Below are 21327 nucleotides of genomic sequence, written 5' to 3'. Positions count from 1 at the left end.
GCGCGATCGCAGGGTCCCGGGCACCCAACGCGGCACTCCCCAGGCGGGTACTTACAGTTGCCATCTGCATAAGGGGCAACTTTCTCCAAGCCAGCAGCAGCCGCCGCCCCCTCCAGCCTCCGGCTCCACGAACCCTCGGGCCTGGGTTCGCGCTGGCCGCCCCTCCCCTCCCCCCTCAGCTCTCCTCCTCGCCGTCTTCACCACATTCCCCCCTGGTCAGTGGCGCACGCCTGGGGACTAGCCAGAGGGAGCGGGGCGCGGGGGTGTGCATGCATCGCCCGCCTTCTTCTTGCAGCGCACACTGTACATGGTAGTGAGGGGGCGAGCAAAGGTGGCATCAGCCCCTTGGCTACTCCTGGGGTGGCTACGGCTCCTGCGCCGTCCTCCACCCCCCGCGTAGTGGCGACCACCGCGCCGGGATCCCGCCGCCGCTGTCCCCTCTCTCTGTCCACCGCCGCGGCGGCCCCTAATTAGTATTTGTACGGTTCCCGCATCCTCTTGGCAGTTTCATCGCTCCCGGTGTTTGCAGAGGTTTTTCTCATCCTTTCCCCAGATGCGGCGCACGATCGTCATTATTTGGAACTCTCTATCTCCGACATCCTTTAGGGGGCCTAGGGGGGGTACAGGAGCAGCGTTGTTTTACGCCTGTGGCGTGTCCCGGCAGCCTGGCGGCTCTAAAATACTCAGAGAAAATCGCTTCTTCCCTCCCGGGCGCTGAAGATGTGGCAACACGGTAAGCATCACCGGGGTCTCTGAGACATCTGCTCCAGCGCGGGCGCAGGGCCCCGTCCAATGCACTTGTTTATTGTCGCGCCGCTGGTGCGAGCCAAGCTGCAGCAGACATGATGGGCCCGGGGCGAAGCGGGCGCTCGGTGGCCGATAGATGGCAGCCGAGGGCGAAGGCGTCCCTGGATTCGGGCGGCGCAATCGGAGCCCCCTTGGATGTCACATTCGTGGGAGACGGAGAGTCTTGGAACCTGTGCGTAACTCGAGCGTGGGACTGTGCAATCCTTGGATTCAAAAAGGGAGGAGTGGAAATAACCCCGACAGTGCCAGGCTTATTGGTGGTCAGGGACAGATGATTCCAGCCCTGTGCTGATCGCCTGCCTTCCTCCCACCATTTAGAATGATACTGCCCCTGCTTCTGTCTCTGTACTTAACTCTAAAGGACCCTGGAAGAGGGAGTGGTTCATCCTAGCTGCAAACAAGGGCGCTAATGCTTTTTTTATTTTCTTTAAGAATTACGTTTTATAGGTATGTCTGGGCTATGCGAGGGAATGTTAACGACTTTCAGAAAGAATGTTTGTGAATACATTTGTTGTGTACTAAAAAGCTGGAGACCCCTAAATAAATGCAGTATCGATAGAAAGCGAGTTTCTTGAAGAGTCACCTGCTAAACTCCACTAGCATCATCTCTACAGTAAGTATTCCTGGCTCTCGCCTATGAAACCAGACACCTCCACCCCAGAGGGGGGGTCTTTACATTCATAAGGCATATTTCCAGTGTTTGTAATACTTAGACCTGCAGTCCTTCCCAGGTATAGAAAAAAAGTTGATCATAATACGTGGCCCAATGGAGGCTGAGTGAACATGTGCCTGTTCCTATGATAACCGGGAAGTTTTACCATTTAAATATATTTCATCTATTTTATTTTGGGATTAATTATGAATTAATGTTCTTTTGGGATCATCTTAAACATAATTGATATTGTCTCCTTCTTGGTAACGTTTGGGATGCTATTGTGGTATTATATCTTGATTAAAGATAGGATTATAGAGATTCTGATATATATATATGTATGTATGTATATGTATATGTATATACATACACACACACACACACACACACACACACAAACATCTTTTTACATCCTCTGTCTGTGTTGAATTAGGAGTTTTCTAGAGGTGGTGAATTTTGCAGCCTCCTGAGGTTTTGCAGCATTTCTTGAAATTTCCTCTCAATCTGTTTTGCAAATATTTTTGTTAATCCATACATACTTTGTTTAAATTCAAGGCATATACAAAAGAGGGAGAAACAAAGTAATCTGTAACATCATTGAATAACACAATAAAATCTTATAACAGAACTTCCTGTAAATTTAGAAACATTTGGCTGGGGAATGAGAGCCATTTGCCACAGGTACTTTATATAAACAGAGAACTTAAACTTCATCCACTAAAGTCTGGTTACCGTATATTGTATTTAGTCATCATCTTCTAACATTATATATTTTAGAAAATTTATTTTTAAGGTATGAAATTGCTTTTATATTTTTAAATGAATGTGTTAAATTGTCATGTTTTAAAAATTACATATTACTTAAACTTGGAAACTTTTGGCATATCAATATTAAGTTCTATCACAGACATAATTTTAGATGTAGACAAACTCCATAGAAATTCTGGGTATAACATGGTTTAATCAATTATTGGAATTTTCAAAATAGCTGTAGTATAGTTTTAGTTCATTATTTTATTGCTTCATAAATCTTCAAAATTGTATTTAATATCACAATTCAGTTTAATTTTTGATTTCGAATTAAAGGATTTATTTCCTAATTAAAAATAAATTTGTTGAGCTAAAAAGTTTTAAACATGGTAGCAATTAATTTAGGTTATAGTTTTGTTAGAAACAATATTCCAGTTTATTTCTTGTGGTTCAAATAAATAAGTGATGACAACTTTCTACCACTTACTCAATATTAAGGATAGCCTGAGAAGCCATCATGATGGTTTACCGCTAGGTGTCTCTATAAACTGCTGTGCAGGAAAGTGAATTTGGAGAGAATACAGTGACATGCAGAGACCAAACAGAATTCTGGAGGAAAAACATCACAGAAATAAGGAAAATCCTCGTTTGCTAGTCTTTGAACTCTTATTTTCTTTGAATATTGACTATGGCCAGAAAAGAAATAAATTAATCATGTAACAGGGATCAAATTTAAGCCAAGACTTTCACCTACACGAGCAAACATATCTATGTTTCAGTCCATACTAAACAATATAGTCAGATGAGATGTATTCCCGGTTTCACATAATACTCCAAAGAATGCACAGGATTTCATAAACACTTTGGGGAACTAGAAAATGAAATGATTGATCAAATAGATCCCTCCTGAATTAAGGGCATGATACTAAATTAAACATTATTTGATTGAGTCGGTTGGATGTGAAAAGTTGAGAATCTGTGTCTAAATATTTGTGAACATATGTGTGCATATTATAGTTATTAATGATCTAGTATAATCATAAATACGTTTCATATATGGTAATACATTTGGCAATAATTAGTGTGAATTATGGACATAATCTGATACCTCCCTAATAAAATTTAAATTCAAACCACAACTAGCATACTTATCACTTGAAATTGGCCATATATCTTGGTGAATATGAATTCACCAATGAATTCATATTCATTATTACCTGGAATTATCATTTTAGTGTTTTATCAACTCTTTGGATGAATTCCTATATTAAATAATTTCTTAAGATATCTCATCATATTACGTTTGTGTATTGTTGTGTGGTTTCTTTAGAATATTAAAATGCTAAGTCAAGAATTATGGTCTCTCATGAAATAACCTAAAAGAGATTATAAACAAGGAAATTCTTTCATGATAGTGATGAGATCTTGTAAATACTAACCAACGTTATTGAAATCTAAAGCAAGTAGAACTTGCATTTCTTCTTGTTAGCCTAACTGGTAAGTTAAGATTATAAAATCCAATGCTAGATTCCAGACTCCTCCAAAATCAGCTCTAATAAGAGTACTTTTGTGACAGTGTAGCTAAAGGTCTATACAACCCTATTTGGTAAACAACACATTTTTCAGATATATATCTTTTTAATGTCTTTGAAATTAAATTATATATGTCACATATTCCTAAAAGCAGAAAAGTTTCTCCTCGAAGGGAAAACATGAGTCATCTCTTATGATTGTTTCTCTGTGTAATTGATAAGCTAAATAACTGTAGTATAGCATATTTTTTATCATTTTGGTACATTTGGATTTACAACAATTGAAATTATCATGCAGTGATATTTATCAAATTCAAATGACTAGTTAAGCTGATTAATTTCAGCAAGATTATTTATTCACTTTTAGATTTAATTTGTTTTTTTATAGTCTTAAATATTTGCCGTCAGAGGCATAAGAGAAAGATGTACATAAAATAGACAATTTTCTTCCTTGCTTCTTACACTTACTTATAAATATACTCTGATAGTCTTTTGATAGATTAGGTGTTAAAACCCTGTCCTTGGAGGACAAGTTGGAAATATCTTCCAGAATTTAAAATGCATTTATATTTTCAACAATTATATTTTCAGAAAGTAGGCTACAGGTGTACCAAAATAAAAAGTACATGTACAATATAATGTACCTGTAATGTACATGTACATGTAATATACAATGTAATATGTGAGAATAGTCACATTTGTAAGTGACTGAGTCTAAGTGAAAAGTGGTACATATCTATCTATACCTTGGAATGCTCTTCTGCCTTTCATAACAGTGTATGTAAGTATATGTTCCTGTCATTATTAATAGCATCCATAGCATCCATCTGTGTACATTGCTGGGGAGGAGGAGAGAATCTTTCTGGAAGGATACACAAATTCAGTAACGGAGTTTGCCCTTTGGGGGAAGACTAGGGAGTGTTTAGTAGGATGAAGGTTTTTCACTTTACATTCTATTTTTTATTTTTTCAAAATTTCAATTTACATGCACATTTCCAATAAAAATTTTCAAAATACATGTACTTGAAAAATAAGGATATTACAGAAGATCCCTGACTTGAATGGTTCGACTTAGGAGTTTTCAACTATATGCTGGTTTGAGAACAATACACATTTAGTGGGAACTACTTGGAATTTTGAGTTTTATCCTTTCCTGGGCCAGGGATATGTGGTACGATCCTCTTTTGTGATGCTGGGCTGTGGAGTAGCAAGCCTCAGTTCCCACTCAGCCAAGCGATCACAAGCTAAACAGCCCATAAACTTAACAACCATTCTGTACCCATGCAGCCACCAGTTTTCACTTTCAGTACAGTATTCGATAAATTACATGTGATATTCAGCCTATTTTTATAAAATAGTCATTGTGTTAGATGATTTTGCCCACCTATAGGCTACCTAAGTGTTCTGAGCACATTTAAGGTAGGCTAGGCCAAGCTGTGAAGTTTGGTGGGTTAGGCATATTAAATGCATTTTCAACTTACAATGGGTTTATCGGGACATAACCTTGTTGTAAGTCAAGGGAAATCTGTATTTGGAACAATGATATGGGAGGTGGTAGAGAGTTGAAGATGACGTTACCAAGTTAATCTCTGTCCCGCACTTCTCAAAACTATTTTTTCTATGACACATTGCTGTCAGTGAAGACACCAAATATCTTTCTAAATATGTGACTATAAATTAATTAGTTAAAATGTTTTTTCTTCGTAGCTGTAACATGTGACATTGAATTCTAGCTGCTAGTCCTAACTATTAGAATAATAATTAATAGAAGCTGGCTTCCCTTTCCTTCTTCCCTGTGTAGAACCATACTGGGTACTGGTGACGTTACCTTTATTTGATACTGTGGTGGGTGAAGGAAAGATCAAAATCGTTCTCTAAAGAAGATAAGTGCTTGTGCTCAAAATTGTCAGCAGCAGATCTTTACTGCTATGGGCAGGAAGATGAGTGAGTGTGTAATTGTGACATATTTTAAGTATACAAACTATCATCAGGCCCTGTTAGAACAAAGGCTGCTGCCATTCTGCTTATACTCGCATTGAGATATGCATAGTCCACTGGAAAAGAAACAGTTTTATTATATAGCTAGAATAGCTTTTCTATGTATCTTTCTATTAGAGATAGGATTTGTCTCTTAAGGTTTATCAGTTCTTGGGTCTCACATATCTCTAGTCGTTCTTAGGAAACAAATCCAAACAGGCATTATGTATATCTGTATTTCCTGTATCCTTTTCAGGTTTTCAAAGAAAAACAATGAGCCATCCTAAAACACAGTTTCATTACAAAATTTTCAGAAGGACTGTTGTTTATAGGAGAATGTCTAAATTGACGATACTTTATTCAACTTTTATCAACTAGGATCTTTCATTCAAGGGGAGACTCCCATAATCTCTCTATCCCCTCAAAACAAATCAGCTTTCCCAACTCCAAAAGTTTTGTTGTACTGCTCATTCATCTAACTGGCTCTTCCCTTTTCTTTCAGCTATTGTTCTAGAGAATTTACTGTAAATCCTTTCTTCACCAAAAAATTCCTTTCTGTCCATTCTAACCAACACCGAAGACTTCCTTACCTGAACATTTTCTTCCATTATCTAGCACTTGCCTAGCACGATGTTCTGTTTCCTGATTAAGGTTGCCATTTTCTTCTGGGCTAGATTATCATTTCTTATTGAGCAAAGAACTTGAGTTTCTTACCCCTCAAACAGTGGAAAACTGAGCTTCAAAAGACTCTTTGTATACACAATAAATGCATGTCCAATTTTGAATTTTTTCATTCAACAAATATTTATTTGCTAAATATATTATCCTAAACCATATTATGTTTGATATAAAATAATTGACTCATATCAGGGTAGTTGAAGGATTTCAGGGTCATTTTTACTTTTTGACAAGTCACCTGCATTCTCCAGTCAAAATAAGTGGAATATAATATATAACAATACTAATGCATAGGGGCACCTGGGTGGCTCAGTTAAGCGTCTGACTTTGGCTACGGTAATGATCTCACGGCTCGTGAGTTCAAGCCCCATATCAGGCTTTGTGCTGATAGCTTGGACCCTGGAGCCTGCTTCGGATTCTGTGTCTCCCTCTTCCTCTGCCTCTCCCCAGCTCACACTCTGTCTCTCTCTCACTCTCAAAAATAAATAAACATTAAAATAATTTAAAAAATACTATTGCATAAGTTGAATACTTGAATAGTATTTTTTGTGACATATATTTGCCAAGCCTCTATAAAAATGTTCTCCAACAGAACGTTCTGTGATGATGGAACTAACCCCTATTTGCAGTGTCCAATATGATGGTCATTAGCCACAGGTGACTGTTGAGCAACCGAAATGTGGTCGGTCTGACACAGCAAATACAATTTTAATTCTTAAAATTTTAGCTTATTTATATATAAGTAACCACATGTGCCTTGTGGCTACCATATTGGACAGTACAGATCTAGAGGATAAATCCCTAGAAGGCTGCAGCTGTGTTTCTCACACAATTTCTGGGATACCTTGAAAGTCAATCAGTATGAACAGCTGTACTCATGAGTAATGATGGTGATTATGACACTCTCAATAAATAAGGACAATTATGATTCACATTTGGCAAGGGGCCTGATTTGCATTCTGTTGAGGGTCTGTATTCAATTCACTTAAATTGCATTCAGTTGAAGACTCCTGCCATTCTTTTAAAGATTTCAAGGCATTTTACAGGCATTTCAAAATTCCTTATTACATCCTTATTACACCACTATAAAGAAGGCAAGGTAGATTATTTTATATCAATAGAATTTTATTAGAAGATAAGTGCCTTTTTATGTATGATGAAGTATTCTCTAAGGTGCTTTTCTTCAGATCACACAGTGGGATGTTAGTAGAACTGGAGAAGAAAGTCCTAAGAGGGTATTTTGCTTCAAGGAACTATCCTGGAATAGGCTTTTTGTACAGAGAAGTCTGTCAGTCAGTAACAAAACAGCACTTGAACTCTTACATTCCACCATTTGAATACAACAGCTCTATTTTGAAGTTCAGTGCTGTCTTGTACAAGTAGAGTGGGCAGAGTTTGGACAAGAAATTATAATTAATGAATTTATAGAATGCAAATATGTCCTCTAATTTCCATGAAGATCTGAATAAATCTCAGTTTAAATAAATTCATATTTATATATTTGAAACAGAGATGTAATAGCTTGGTAACCAGTCCTCATTACAAATTATTATAATATTTAAGATTAATTTTTATTTGTTTTCGATCAGCTTATCTAAAATATTAATAATAAAATTGACCTATATTTCCATTATTGTATTTCTTCTTTGGGCAAAATCAATATAGCTTCAAAAGAAGCATGAATTGCTTGAGAGCTTAAGTCCAAAATTGAGAGGAAGCCATCTGATCCATAGCAGTACAGTGGCGCTCAGAGACTTCAACGCCATTCTTGATTCTGGCTTGGCAACAACTATACACTTGCATTTCTGCAGAAACCACTCTGGGTAGATCACATATTTTATATATAAAAAAGTTACTGTGCTTCTCTTCAATGGACCTTAAAAAAAAACACGCTGGTTAATCAGATGATAAGTGTTAAAATGTCCCTGGAAGAAACATAGTATTATTACCCAAAATGTAGACTTTAAATGATTCACTTTATCCTAAAATGTAAAGTTATTTTCATTTAAATAAATATTAATAATAGAATGATAATGAGAATGGTGTACATTTTGTGATAAATGGATCTAAGGCAGCTAATTTTTATTTAATATTACATGATGCATCTTTATCCTGTGATCAAAAGCATTCTGTCAATCTAATGATGCTTCTCTAGTGAAACTAGATTCACAGGTATTGTCATGTGACCTATTATAATGTATGCTGCAATTTTAATTGATTGTTACGTATCCCAATGAACAAATAACCAATTTGGATTTGAATCACTAGTATAAGAGGCATGCTTCGTTGTACAATCAACTGTGTCCTTAACTGCAATATTATATGGATAGTGACTGCTATGAAGACAGACTTTGATCAATGACTATACTGCAACTTGATTGTATGTAAATACTAAAATTTGTTTGTAGGTATTTTTATATTAAAAAGTTTTCATTATAGTATTGATACAATAGCATTTAGAAGTCATCTATTATAGGGGCGCCTGGGTGGCGCAGTCGGTTAAGCGTCCGACTTCACCCAGGTCACGATCTCGCGGTCCCTGAGTTCGAGCCCCGCGTCGGGCTCTGGGCTGATGGCTCGGAGCCTGGAGCCTGTTTCCCATTCTGTGTCTCCCTCTCTCTCTGCCCCTCCCCCGTTCATGCTCTGTCTCTCTCTGTCCCAAAAATAAATAAAAACGTTGAAAAAAAATTAAAAAAAAAAAAGAAGTCATCTATTATAGAGAGAAAGAGAGGCTTAAAATGATTTGTCCCAAAGAATAGGAATCTATTTGACGAGGTTTTTCAATTTGTAATTATATTTACCAGCCACAGTTAACACAAGCATCAACAAGCGATTCTAACATCATTTATAATTCAAAATCAATCAACTAAAATGTATGCATGTCTACAACATACATTCGTTTGCTGTTTGCCTGCTATTTTGTGAGATGGTCATATTCTTTCATGTAATTATTATTTTTTTTATTTTTTTAACGTTTATTTATTTTTGAGACAGAGAGAGACAGAGCATGAATGGGGGAGGGTCAGAGAGAGGGAGACACAGAATCTGAAACAGGCTCCAGGCTCTGAGCTGTCAGCGCAGAGCCCGACGCGGGGCTCAAACACACGGACCGCGAGATCATGACCTGAGCCGAAGTCGGCCGCTTAACCAACTGAGCCACCCAGGTGCCCCTCATGTAATTATTAAAACAACTTCATGTTGCCTCAAGGTAGTTGGTGATATTCCATGTTTCATACAGACAGTATAGAGCAGAACCATACCATGATATGAATTACAAGGACTTTTAGTATCTTTTTTCTTTTTCTTTTTTAAAAATTTGCTAATTTAGATGCACACTTTTGGACTTTTACTTCAGTTTAAAGGAAAAGTGAAAATAATGTCTAGCAATACTTAGCAATGAGCTTTAATAAACATACCTTCTAAGTGATTAATCATTTCTATAATGTTGAATGTTTTCTGAGAAAGTCAGCAGTAAGAATACCTTTCAAATTATTAATACATAGTGTTACTCTTACAAATAAAATATATCTTAAACTGATCATTAAATATATTTACAAATATATTGTTCTACCTTAAGAATAAAAAAAGAATTATTAGCTACCAGGAGTTATTGTCACAGCAACTAGAATACATAAGGTTCATAAAACAATATTTTTGAATACATATAGTGTACTTTTTTAATGTAAAAAATGTCCATAATAGAAGGTTTTTCTATTTTTGAGCTTTTGACTAATTATTATTTTATATTTAGTAAACCAGTAGTCAAAGCAAGCATTATATACCTGCTAAAAAAATCAATAATACAATACTAAAATGGCTCCTTTGAAGAGCACTCCTACCAACCCTTTCATGCATAAGTTGAAGGATACAACCCATAGCCCTTTGGCATATGAATTTGTTATAGAAATCATATAAAATTGAAAATAGCATAACACATAGTTTCTAAGTTTTCCAAAGAGTACATAAATGAGATAATCTCATTGCCTAATGAAATTTCTTAATAATTGATAAACCACTTAGGTTCATGAAAATATTAATCACAAATGACTAAAACCCACTATAAATAACTATACTTTATTGACCCTTAATATTTTGATCATCCATGTCTAATAGCCCAGTTTTGTTATGAATATCACACAGGTGTCTCCATAAAACTCAAAGAAAATATTTGAGTTTTGGGGTATGTTAGTACTTCCTCAATGTATGTAAATTTGAACATGGAATGATTTGACGTTAAGTATGATGTGTCTTCAAATATTGAAAATTCATAAATATTAGATTCATCTTTGACTATTACTGCATCTACTTATAGCTATACTGAAATAAATATATGTAGAAAAAATACAGGTTTCTGTCCATGCTAGCAGTTCATGACGTTTCTGACCACCTTCTCCTAACATGCACGCGGGGAGTCTGCAGCAGCCCTTGAGAATGCATCTTGGAGTTCTTCCAGAAACTCTGAGTCAAAGAGCAATGTCTGCATTCACAAAGAAGCATTCACAGCTGTCAGAAGTTAAATGTCCATGAGACTCATAGTACAGCTGCAGTCCTTCCAATACACTGACAATGCCTGTGGAAACTAGAATTTGATAACTAGTTCTTCCATGGGAAAAATATCACAGAAGAATGATTAATCTTTGCCCAACTGATAATGAATAATTATGCATTCACAGTACATGAAGCATCATCGTCCTACATTACTTAGCCTGCAGTGCTTTTGCCGCTGTTTTTCACTACCAGGAAAGGTACGCTGGTTGCAATAAACTGTCAATGAGCATCTTGTAGGCAAACACCTGCAGACACCTGCTAGCAGCGGGTGCCTCAGATCCGGGACCATAGAAATTGCAGCATAAACCAAAGTCTGCAAGGCAATACTGGCTCTGAGTGAGTGTGTGAGAGCGTGCATAACTGAAGAAATGCATGCATGAACAGGTATATTGTCTTTCCATCTATGCTTAATAAAATGGATAAGCTGAATTGTTTCCCCCCAGAAATGTGTAATACAGTTGAGCAGAATAATAGAAAAGCAAGCTACATCTGCAAATAAGGTTTTCAATTTGGGATGATTTATCCTGATTTATGATCAGATGATTCAGGACAAATGGTTACTATGCTGAAAATGTTGAGCATATACTCTCTATGCCCATATGGTGATAACAAGTCATTCAGATTTTGAGTTACTTAAAAAATTAATATAATACATTTTGAACATATATGAAAAATTCTGAAAAAGGTTATAAAACCTTTTCTGGAATGGTTTAGGTGAGGCCCAAATGGAGGTAAGGAGATTAGCTCATCTTTGGTAACTATTCAACTTTATGATTGAATGGAGAAACCCATTTGAAAGTTTATCAGTCTTTAATTATTGAGTCACTTAGAAGGCCAATAGTCTTTAAATATAAAGATCTGGTTCCTAAAATCTAGTGAATTATTGAAGATTTACTTCAAAGAACTTTTTAAAATTACATCAAAAAGCAAAAAACAGGGGCGCCTGGGTGGCGCAGTCGGTTAAGCGTCCGACTTCAGCCAGGTCACGATCTCACGGTCCGGGAGTTCGAGCCCCGCATCAGGCTCTGGGCTGATGGCTCAGAGCCTGGAGCCTGTTTCCGATTCTGTGTCTCCCTCTCTCTCTGCCCCTCCCCCGTTCATGCTCTGTCTCTCTCTGTCCCAAAAAATAAATAAACGTTGATAAAAGCAAAAAACAATTAGCTTTTTTTAAATGTTAGTTTTTAAGTATATTTTCAGAGTTGTGGAATGAGAAATAATGAAGAAAAATAGAAAGTTAATCACATTAAATTTTAAAAGGAAAACGTGGGGTACTATCTCCTTATTTAAAGGACCCACACAGTGTAAATATTTGAACCAAAGTGCACCTCTGGTTATTGGAGAATTAGACTCCCAATTTTCTGACTCCTTAGTGTACCAGAAGGAACAAAAGTGGAGTTAACTTGATAATTAACGTATTCTGAAAAGCACAAAATAAAAATAAGACACTAACAACCTCAGGTTCCATGTTGCTTTGGCAGCATTTCATGTCATTTGCATAAGGCTTTCATCTGCTGAATGGATTATCATGAAAAAAAAAAAGCTTGAAAAACTTCATTATATAATGAGAGCAATAGGTAAGCTATGAAACTGTATTCTTACCATGTGTGTTCACTGACAGAAAAAAAAAATGAAGCCAAAAGATTGATTAACTTTATGGGGAAAAATAAAGTGATGACAGTGCCCTAAAAATCTGGTTACATGCATATTAATTTATGCATGTTGAAGCATGCTCAGGGTACCCTTACTCCTATCAGAGACCTTGTATCTGTACATTTCTGATGTCACTAATGTACTATCAGGGCATCATAGTTTGGAGGTTTTTGTGAATTTGATAACATTTTGACAGAAGATATAATTAAAATGTGGAATATTTTCCCCAATGTCATTCAGATAGGTACTTTAAACGAGGAAACTGAACAAAAATCTGAAGTGTATAGAGGTTTCTTTTATTCCTTTCAAATCATTGTTTAGGAGACAAACAGGTTTAATGTGTTTAGAATATATATTCATCTACTGTTTTAGAACACAGAGGTATGGGTCCTTTTTGATCGCATTGATAGTTTTCACCGTGTGAGGGACTTTTTCAAAGATAGTGAGTGCAGTGATTAAAAACAGAGGTTTGGGTAAATCAGTTCCATTTTTGCCTTTTAATGACTGCTTAAAATATTGTGAATTTATTTACATCAGGTAATTACTTTCATTTGTCATGAGGATTCAATGAGTTAATTCATACAAAATGTTTAGCATACTTCTTTGCACATTGTAAGCACTGAATAAGTGTTAGCTGTTGTTTCATGTTATATTATTAGTTATTAAAAGCACCAACATGCTTTGAGTCTACTCTCTAAATCAAAGAGTTGGAGAAGCCTACATGGGATTGCAGGAATGATTTTTTCCCAGAATAGATGTTCAAGACAAGTTGCATTCATTATCAGCTGATCCTGATTAGTTATGGATTTATAGCACCAAGAGTCTGCCATAGATTAAGTGGTTGCTGGCTTGCAGATTTCACTAGCTCTTTTTGGCTACCGGAATAAGAAAATGGGAATGCTTGCCAGACAGCATTTCCTAGTGATGAATTTTAGAAAACTCATGCATGTATATTGTTCCAAAAGACCTGGAGGACAAAATAGAGGAGAAACTATGTTTTTTTTTTTTTTTTTTTTGTATCCTGACTTTAGAGCATAAGTAACGAAAAACTCTAGTAAATTGTAAGGAAAATTAAGTCAGGTTTGAATATGAAACATACTTACTACACTAAAGAAATTATAAAGCAATTTTTATAACTGTCTCCATGAAGAATATATAATTTAGATTTATTTAAAATAAGTTTGTAGCACTACAGTCAACAGCTACATATGAAAGTGAAAGTTGCTTTTGTAGAAAAATACAGGACTGTCAATTTAAGTTACTACGAATATAAACTCTAGTGTAAATTAGTTTATCATACATATAGAACATTATATATGCATACCATTAATTCATTTTAGTGCTCTGCTGTATCATCTATTAATTTTTGTCAGTATCTATGTAAATATATATCAGGAATGTTATTGTTTAATTGCTAATTTAAATATATACATACACATACTTTTTGCTTGTATATTTTGAATGATTTCTGTCATACCTGAATTTATATTTTAGCACACAACCTTATTAACTTTGAATTCTGTTATTCAATATTTTGGGTTTTTTTTTTTTATAACTGCCCGCCCCTATTAAAGAACTTTTGTTAAGGTGCAATTCTGAAATCCATGAGTATGATCTTGAAAGTCACATACAAGAAAATAACTTGTTTCTTCTTGAAGAAAATATTTTCACCATGGGTATTGTGTTTGATTCTACAAAGGTTGATTTTGGTGCATTTCACTTACAGATATTATTTTTGATATGATAGCAAGCCGTATAATAACTGCTCTCATAGTTGTGGAGATGCATAGCCTAGGTTACACACACACACACACACACACACACACACACACACACACAGGCACACACACTAGCAGACAGTGAGTGAAAATGATAAATGTATATACTATATATGGTGCGTTCAATTTTCAAATATCAGAGCATAATAAAATGCACTCACCTTGAATGTCATCCTGAAAACAGTAAATTTAAAAAAGTTGCTGCCAATTTTAACAGGCACTTGCCATAAATATGCAAATATATTCTTCATGTGTTCACAAGAATTGGTAATTTTCTCCATGGTAGGTAGTAACTTTATTATGCTAATATTTATATCTCCCAGTAGTTAGGCAACTTTTTGACTTTCACATTAAGATTGTGATTTGCTTGCTACATCTGCCTATCATTTCAAATAATGGTTATTATATGAATATATCCAAATGTCAGTTAATAGGTACTTTTTTCTGGGAGAAAATCTGATGACTCAAGATTTTACTGAGTGTTGGGAATTTAGATGTTTATAAATATTATGTTGCTCTATTTATGTAAACCAATGTCATATGTTAGGGAAGTTTTCAGAAGGGATGTTTAGACACAGTCCCTATGCCTGTTTTATCTATCTGTTGCTATTTTCTAAAACCTGAGTGGAAGGATTTGTGTGTTTGTTTTTATTTTGTTGTTTATAATTCTATTCCCTACACCCCCAGCCATATTCTCGCAGAATGCAGAATACCCAGGGCTCAGAGCTTGAGCACATGTGAGAGGAGCCTGGGGTCACAGTAGATGTAACTTCTGGGACCCAAGGACCCCTTTAATCGTGCAGGGGGCTTGGACCAGAAGAAACCTCTCAGAAATATATAGCTATGTAAATCCTGGTTGGTTGACGAGGCAGGTCGAAGCTGACCACTGAAACCGTTCTGTGCTAGCTTTAAAGACTGCAGAATCCTTCAGGCAGCTATTAGAGCAGTTATTTCTAGAAGTCCTTTCTTGTCTGCGAAGGTGATTCTAAAGTGCTCTGTTCTCTGAAGTTCCTGAATTTGCAGTGTGTAGTGTTAGGAGAGTCTGATGAATGATCTCACAAAATAAAACACTCTGAAATGGATTTGGGTTTGTTTGTTTGTTTGTTTTGTTTTGTTTTAAAACTCTTCTGATTGTGAGATACAAAATGAGAGCTGCGTGTCTGCCAATAGGTATAGACTTCATGAAGAAATTTGCACTTTAAGGGGAAGCATAACCAGTAGGTTGATATACTATTATTTTAAAACTATCTACTGCACTCATATTAGTAAAAGATAATGAAATTTAAGAGCGAAATGATTATTAAAAAGAGTACATTTGGGTAAATTCACTAGTCAAATTATATAAATGCTCAAAAATTAGTTGAATTAAAGATGATAAATATTTAATCTTTCTAACCTGATATTCCTAAAGAGCTGGATGCAAACTGCCTAACTTAGAATGGGACATGTATGGAGATTTTACTTTTTGGATCATCTGATTTTAATATGATACTCTTGGGACGTCTGCGTGGCTCAGTCAGTTAAGTGTCTAGCTTCGGCTCAGGTCATGATCTCACAGTTTGTGGGTTTGAGCCCCGTGTCAGGCTCTGTGCTGACACTCCAGAGCCTGGAGTCTGCTTCGGATTCTGTGTCTCCCTCTCTCTGCCCCTCCCCTGCTCACATTCTGTCTCTCTCTGTCTCTCAAAAATAAATAAATGTTAAAGAAAATTACTATGAAACTCAGGCTTATCTTCAACCCCCCACAGTTCACCCGTCATCTGACCTAATTTCTTATATTTGCTTTTCAACATAAATTATACAGGAACTTCTCTTAGCATGCAATGACACATGTAGATCCCCACCCTCCAAATATAGGTACTTCATTATTACATGCATAAATATTTCATTTCCTCAATATAAGTCTTAAGTGATCAGGGTCCTTCCTTCCCTTCCAAGATATGTGTTATGCTAATAATATAAGCAGGTTTTATTTATAGTTGTTCATGAGAATAATGTCAAAGCTACATAATCAATGATCCATGTGCTATTTTTTGTATTTTGTCTTATTCCCTTCCTATTTTGTAATTAGGTGCAATTGTGAAAGCTTTATTTTTTAAATGTTTATTTACTTTTGAGACAGAGAGAGTGAGCGGGAGAGGAGCAGAGAGAGAGGGGGACAGAGGATTTGAAGCGGGCTCTGCTCTGACAGTAGCAAGCCTAGTAGAGAGCCTGATGTGGGTCTCGAACTTGAGCACGAGACCATGACCTGAGCCCAAGTCAGAGGTCCAACCGACTGAGCCACCCAGGTGCCTCCAAATTGTGAAAGTTCTAAATTTAATATCTTGTATTTAATACTATTTTTTTCTGAGTCAGATATCTTTTGATATCTATCTTCCATATTAAGGGATTTGATTAGATGTATACTATTAATATGTGTTTATGAGTTTTATTTGTGTGTGTGCTTATATTTTCAAATATTAAATTTTCTAATATACTTAAGTATTTAGCTATCATTTACTAATCCCTTAACATGTGTAAGGTTCTTTGTCAATTTTCAAAACAAATAGCATCAAGAAGTATAAGATCTCACTTTTACGGAATTCACAGTTTACTGGAGATAACATACAAAAAAAGAAATATTAAAATGTAGTAAACTGTGTACTTTAGTAAAAAAATATAATTAACTCTTAGTTAACTTAATTGTGAGTTAACATCAAATGTTAATTAGACTTCTAATCATTAAAAAGTATTCTAGTAATTTATTTAAAAAAAATTTTAACGTTTATTTATTTTTGAGAGAGACAGAGTGCGAGCAGGAGAGAGGCAGAGAGAGGGGAAGACACAGAATCTGAAGCAGGCTCCAGGCTCTGAGCTGTCAACGCAGAGCCTGATATGGGGCTTGAACTCACAAACTGTGAGATCATGACCTGAGCCGAGGTTGGACACAACCAACTGAGCCACCCAGGCACCCCAAAAGTCTTCTAGTAATTTATGAACAAATGGAAGAACCAGAATACTCTTTATTCTGCTATAGATTTAGTGTAGAATAAATTCTGGGGTTGGGTATTTTAGGAAAGCAGAGTTCTAGCTTTTGACAGGTTTGGAACCATCTAGGATTTGATGCATAATCACTATTCTAGAAGGGACAGAGTTTTCACTTGCATTTTAAATTAATTTGTGATTTATTTTGCACATTGAATTTGTGATTTATAGTTTGTTGAGGGTACACCAAATTCTTCTCTGTAAGTAATTTAAGGTGAACATGATACCCAAGTGTTAGAAGCTATTTGTGCATGGTAGCTGAAAAGTAAGTCAGTGCAAATACGAAGGAATGATATAAATCTAGTACGAAATTCATAGAAATTCATAGTGAGACAACAGATACCTCTTCTCTCTCAACCTCAGTGTCTCCTGTCTCTGTCTCCCTCTCCCTCCCACACTTTCCCTCTCCATCTCCGTCTCCACCATCTCTCTCTATGTGTATTTCACCAAATCTAAGGGGAATTGATGTTGACTCTTGCTTGATCTTAACAGAAGACATCAATGGAAGTTTTTACACAACTTTTTAATAGTCATCTGACTGATAGTGATTATAAGACATTATTGACTGCAAAATGAACCCTCATTTCCATGATGTAAAAATGTGAAAAAAATATATCTTATAATTGATAAAAATTATAACTAAGTTGAATCTAAGCTAGGAATTAATACTCAGGCTCTACAGGAAGGCTTTTATGTTTTTCACAGGCTTTCTGCTTTGTCTGTACTTTCTTGCTACATCTTGATCCAGCTATTCTTCTGTTCAATGTCCTTCAAAACTTAAAAGGATCAACTCCCTTGGAGAGTCTTTCTCTGACTATCCCACAGAATTTCTGTCTGCCTTTCCTTTGCTTTCGAGAAACTGTGCATACTTTTGTGATTGTACTTACCACACCAGGACATGATGACTGGTTTGTCTTAGGGACTTATTCTAACCTAAATTATTTGAACTTTAAAATGCAATAAAAATTGTGTCTCTACCATCAAGTATCATATGTCAGCAGCTTATAATAAAGGATCAGTAAATATTACCTGGATAAAAATTCAATAAATAAGGGAAATCTATGAATGTTAAAAATATATCATAAAAAAGAAAAATGGAGAGTCAGGAGGTTGAATGACTTGTTCAATAATGGTCAGGCTTCAAACCCACCTCTTCCATATTCTAGCCCAAAAGCTCTCTCATTGTTCAAACCTAATATTGTGCCACCTCTTTTTTAATTACACGACATCAAGTGAGCACACACCAATTATTGCTTAGGAACAAACATGGTGGAGAAGAAGCCATATTTTTTTTAATTTTTTTTAACGTTTATTTATTTTTGAGACAGAGAGAGACAGAGCATGAACGGGGGAGGGTCAGAGAGAGAGAGGGAGACACAGAATCTGAAACAGGCTCCAGGTTCTGAGCTGTCAGCACAGAGCCCAATGCGGGGCTTGAACGCACGAGCTGCGAGATCATGACCTGAGCCGAAGTTGGACGCTTAACCGACTGAGCCACCCAGGCACCCCGAGAAGAAGCCATATCGAGAATTAATGTTTTGGCAAATTAGGTCGTGCATAAATGTTGGACAATTATGTCCAAATAGCCATGGAAGTGAACCTGGATATTGTACAAACAATCTTAAATGGATAGATGTTTAGAAGTTATTGTTAGTGTATTCCATCATGTAAGGCTTATTTTAGAATACATTTTGGGCCTAAAAATCATATTGGAATATATCAACACAAGATTTGGGACTTCATTTAAATAATAAACAATAATTTTATATACAATTCCAAATGTTTGATATTACTTAACCTATTTTCCATAATTTAACTGAGGCCTAATTTAATATTTCCTTCAACTAAAAAACTGTGTAAAATTGCACAAGTTTATAAGCATCTGTCTTCCCAATTTCTCTCTTTCTTAAGTCTTAGCTTATATGTATGTCAATAACATAAACATTTTTATGATTAATATTGTATTTGTAAGCAAACAGTAATATCTCTGATAATTCCTGATATTTTCACCTACATAAAAGCACATATATATTACTAGACAAAAAGTGAATAATTTTGCTTTCAAGATAAGTTTCATATAAATTATAAACATGTTCCTTCATAATTATTCCTTAAGACATGCAGGTACAGTCTATGGAACCGTTGTGAAATCATCAGCCTGGTTTATCTTTTAGGAATTAATAAATGTGGGTCCATAATACATTTTCCAACATGAATGACATTGTCTTATCATTAAAAGCAACAATATTAATATAAAAATTATAGAATGGCATGGTGAAATGTCTAAAAATATAGATTGATTAGAATTTATATTTTGGAGGTTTGGTAGCTAATGTATAATTTTAAAAATTGAGTAAAGAAACTTTTCTTCAAAATTTGGAAGGATATTATTGCCACAAAAGAAAATGTGTAATCACCAGAAGAGATAATTGGTATTGATGGCATATCTTTGTTTATGATGTTATATGTTGACTTGCAGTTTTAAAAATTTGTTATATCTGAGAAATCGTATCAAGATATATGCAGGGATACCCGGGTGGGTCAGTTGGTTAAATGTCTATCTCTTGGTTTCCACTCAGGTCATGATCTCACAGTTCATGGGTTCAAGCCCTGCGCTGGGCTCTGTGCTGGGAGTTTGGAGCCTACTTGGGATTCTCTCCTTCTCTCCTCTCTCTGTCCCTACACTGCTTGCACTCTCTCTCTCTCTCTTTCTCTCTCAAAGATAAAATTAAAAAAATATATAAATAAAGCTGTCAATAAGTTAAATTAGAAAAAATTTCAATGAACTTTTTTACAAAAGTGAAGCTTTAATATTATTTGTAAGTAGAAAGATTTTACTTTCCCTTGAGAAATATCTCTGGAAACTATACCATAATTTAAGTACTAAAAATGAAACCCCTGTCTGCATTTCTGTACTAGCAAATATGTAGACCTCTAGGGATCCATTGAATGAGTATTAGAGAAAGAATGTAGCCTTTCTTGTTTGCGTTAAGGTCTAGTCTGTGTTTATCTTGAGGTGGTGGTGGTAAAGATTCTCTGGTTGTATCTTAAAGGCAGTAAGGATTCCTTGGCCTTTTCAGAGGAAGTGCAAATTGAGGTAAACAGGTTAATAATGAGAAAAATAAATAAGATATGTAAAAAGTCATGTTCAATCTAGGGTCAATGAAATCTGAAGCACTACTACTGAATCTGAAGCACTACTTTTTGTGCCAAAAGACCTTGTCTTTTAAGCTTTTGGTTTAGCATACATACATAAGATTCATCACTTATTAAACTAGATTGAAATTATCTTTAAGGTAACAATTCCATATATGATCTTTATCAACAGTGTTTACTTTTATTTTTAAAGTTTATTTATTTTGAGAGAGAGAGCATGTGCAAGCATGCATGGTGGTGGGCGAGGGGCAGAAAAAGAGGAAGAGAGAATCCCAAGCAGGCTCCACCTGTCAGTGCAGAGTGACAGCTCAGAGCCCTATGCAGGGCTCAATTCCATAAACACAAACCTTGAGATTGTGACCTGAACTTAAATCAAGAGTCCGAAGCTCAACAGACTGAGATACCCAGTTGCCCCAACAATATTTACTTTTAATAATGTAGTACATTTTAACATTATTAAAAATTTGAATGTATATCTGTAGCCCATGGTCTTTCATAATTCTCATAACTTTTATAATAAATTTTTCCTGTATACCCCTACCCATTAAATCCCCAGATTTGTGTTGTGGTTAATATCACACAACATTTCGTTTTAGCCACAATATTTCAGAGTGCACCTCTAAGACATTCATTTTTTTAAGTATAACAATAAAATCATTTCACACTTTAAAATTAACCATAATTCCTTAATGCTCTAAAGTAACCAATCAAGTTTCCTTGATTTTCCACAAATTTTATTGTTTTTCAAATTAAAATCCAAATAATATTCATATATAAC

General features: G+C 35.6%; 1 long non-coding RNA gene across 1 annotated transcript in view; it reads left to right on the top strand.

Moving 5' to 3' along the window:
* The first annotated feature begins 558 nt into the window (after positions 1-558).
* LOC125166248 (uncharacterized) overlaps positions 559-21327 on the top strand; it is a 141578-nt gene continuing 120809 nt past the window's right edge. Inside the window, exons 1-2 of the long non-coding RNA XR_007152414.1 lie at positions 559-733; positions 1240-1420. This is a non-coding gene — a long non-coding RNA (uncharacterized LOC125166248). The remainder of the gene's footprint in view (positions 734-1239; positions 1421-21327) is intronic.

The sequence above is a fragment of the Prionailurus viverrinus genome, chromosome A1 (genome assembly GCF_022837055.1).
Source record: "Prionailurus viverrinus isolate Anna chromosome A1, UM_Priviv_1.0, whole genome shotgun sequence".
Lineage (NCBI taxonomy): Eukaryota > Metazoa > Chordata > Mammalia > Carnivora > Felidae > Prionailurus > Prionailurus viverrinus.
Note: the sequence above shows the minus strand (reverse complement) of the source record. Positions and strands in the feature narration are given on the sequence as shown.